General features: G+C 36.7%; 1 protein-coding gene across 2 annotated transcripts in view; it reads right to left on the bottom strand.

Annotated features, from left to right (window-relative positions):
• Positions 1 to 382: 382 nt before the first annotated feature.
• The window catches only part of dlg4b (discs, large homolog 4b (Drosophila)), a 75865-nt gene continuing 72897 nt past the window's right edge, over positions 383 to 3350 (bottom strand). For both annotated transcript variants that reach the window (XM_073938224.1, XM_073938225.1), the window contains one exon: positions 383 to 3350. This exon is cut by the window's right edge and continues 394 nt beyond it. The gene's annotated coding sequence lies outside the window, so the exon portion shown is untranslated.

Here is a 3350-nt window from a genome sequence, read left to right as displayed (position 1 = left end):
ATGCCCTTCCAGCTGCAACCCAGTACTAGGAAACAGTCATACACACTCATACACTACAGCCAATTCAGTTCATCAATCCCCCTATAGCGCATGTGTTTGGACTGTGGGGGAAACCAGAGCACCAGGAGGAAACCCACGCCAACATGAGGAGAACATGCAAACTCCACACAGAAACACCAAATGACCTAGCCGAGGCGTAAACCAGCAACCTTCTTGCTGTGAGGCGAACATGCTACCCACTGCGCCACCGCGCTGCCTACTATTTACAATTTATACACTTAAAATATGTGTATATCCTATAAATGTATAATTTTCTCTAGAAAAAGATGCTTTCCAAATATTGAACAGAATTAGTCAACAGAAGCACAGCAGAGGCAGAGTAATTATTAAAAGAGTTTAATGAATCATCATCTCAGTATTTGAGCTATAGTTTACAACAGGAAATATATTTAATAATCCATTTATTTCACATTATACAGAGAGCGGCCGCCGCTTCGCCAGTGTACATGAGTGTGTGTGTGTGTGTGTGTGAACGTGAAATGAGAAACCAAACTCAGAATCACACCAACTAAAGCAGAGAAACACTTTGGTTGAATGTCATGGACTGAGCGCAGTGCATTGTGGGTGGCGTGGGTGTGGCCATGAGCACTGGAGAGCAGAGCGCCAGTGTGTTGGTATGGGCAGAGAGGTGCATTGTGGGTAGTTTTGGCTCAGAGAAGTGCAGTGTCCATGTGTTTAAAGCCCCATTGGTTCAGATCATCTGAATCTGTATGTACAGCGGTAGAATATTCATAATATTATTAATAATACACACACACACACACACACACACACACACGCACACGCACACACTAATCATTAAATGATTTACAAATCACTGCAGTCTCTTTGACTGAATGAATCTAATCTACACAAACACACACACACACACACACACACACACACACACACGCACACACACACTTCTCTCCCTGTGCAGATTGAAAGTGTGTTTTACATGTAAACAGTAGCCCTATAGAGACAAATCCTCGCGATGAGAAACACACACACATATATATCAGTCTTCAAGTGTGTGTGTGTGTGTGTGTGTGTGTGTGTTTGTGTGTTAGTAAAGTGCTCAGTGCTCATGTCTATATTGCCTCAGACATTGTGTAACACTCACCGAGCTCATAATCGCTATGGAAACCACCTATATAAACAACTTCATTATCGGTAGCAGCGGCTCACACACACAGGTTGGTTTTGGTGGTTTACGAGGACTCTGTGTTGAAGTAGCATATTTTGCTGTGACCAATATGAAAGACCTCATTAAATATAATCTCAAACATTTATGAATTAAAAGGACATGTCCTCATAAACCAGCTCAATGTTATAATGCCTAGGTCATACCCATGTCATTATACACATTTCTGTCCTCATAAACCACCAAAAACATTACACACAGATTGGTTTTGATGGTTTATGAGGACTCTCTGTAGATGTAACATATTTTGCTGTGACAAATATGAAAGACCTTATTAATTATGATCTTAAACATTTCTGAATTACAAGGACATGTCCTCATAAACCACCCAAAACATTACACACAGGTTGGTTTTGGTGGTTTATGCACTCTAAAAAACATTGAGTTATTTTTTTTAACCCAATGGTTGAGTTAAAAATAATTGGTGCTTTGTTGGGTTATTTTTTTAACCTTTATTAGGTTATTTATTTAATTTCATTTTGAATTTCAACAGTCAACTAATTTAACTGACACAGAACAGCTGTATTAATGTGTACATAATATTGTTTTTGCGTTATAAAGTTTATTTAAGCTCTAACGCAATAATATTGTTGTTATTTTTTTATCGAATTACCTCTCCATGTTGTGTTTTTTATATCTGTTTCACTATCCAGGACCATCTTTTAGCAGCGTTTGGATGTGGTTAAATGTATTGTACACTGTGGACACTGAGTGAAGCCTGTGCAGCTGCTGGACAGCCTCTACAGCACACAGAGCTCCATATTCTGCTCCATCAACACAGGATTTTCTGCTTGCACAGTTTATAACTGTCTGCACTTTTCTCTGTTTCCTCATTATTTGTTATGCTTGATTTATTTTAACAAAAGTGTCTGGAACTAAAATGTAAAGGAAACAAAGCATTACAATATTTTTGAAGACTGTATGTTATTTATTTACAGCCATAATTATAAAAAATAGTAGCACTAGTAATAGTAGCATTAGTAATACCAGTATGGAAATAATAACATAGAATCAAAATAACCCAAATGCATTGGGTTAAAATAACCCATAGTTGGGAAGGTGCTATAATAACGTATGTTGGGGTTATTTTAACCCAACTATTTTAACAGAGTGAGGACTCTCTATAGATGTAGCGTATTTTACTGTGACAAGCATGAACGTTAAAAGACGCCATTAATTATGATTTTAATTCTGTATTACAAGGACATGTCCTCATAAACCAGCTCAATGTTGTAATGCCTAGGTCATACCCATGTCAATATACACATTTCTGTCCTCATAAACCACCAAAAACATTACACACAGGTTAAAAAAAGAACGTTGAGTTATTTATTTAACCCAATGGTTGAGTTAAAAATATTTGGTGCTTTGTTGGGTTATTTTATTTTTTTACCTTTATTAGGTTATTTATTAATAACTCAACCAGCTGAGGTAAATATTCAGTGCTTTGCTGGGTTATTTTAAACATTTATTTGGTTATTTATTTAATAACTTAACCAGTTGGGTTAAAATTTTAAATTTCGTAATGTTGTTTTGGCTTTATAACGTTTATTTAAGCTCTAACGTAATAATATTGTTGTTATTTTTTTTTTTATCCAATTACCTCTTCATGTCGTGTTTTTTATATGTTTCACTATCCAGGACCATCTTTTAGAAGCGTTTGGATGTGGTTAAATGTATTGTACACTTCGGACACTGAGTGAAGCCTGCTGCAGCTGCAAAACAATTGTGAATTACAAGGACATGTCCTCATAAACCAGCTCAATGTTGTAATTTATAAGTTATACCCATGTCAATATACACAAGTCTGTCCTCATAAACAACCAAAACCATTATACACACGTGCACACACACACACACACACACACACACACACACACACACACACACACACACACACACACACACACACACAGGTTGGTTTTGGTGGTTTATGAGGACTCTCTAAAGATGTAGCGTATTTTACTGTGACAAATATGAACATTAAAAGACCTTATTAAATATAATCTCAAACATTTCTGAATTACAAGGACATGTCCTCATAAACCAGCTCAATGTTGTCATACCCATGGCATTATAAACATCTCTGTCCTCATAAACCCCCAAA

Source organism: Danio rerio, chromosome 23, assembly GCF_049306965.1.
Source record: "Danio rerio strain Tuebingen ecotype United States chromosome 23, GRCz12tu, whole genome shotgun sequence".
Lineage (NCBI taxonomy): Eukaryota > Metazoa > Chordata > Actinopteri > Cypriniformes > Danionidae > Danio > Danio rerio.
This window is presented reverse-complemented; position numbering and strand designations above follow the sequence as displayed.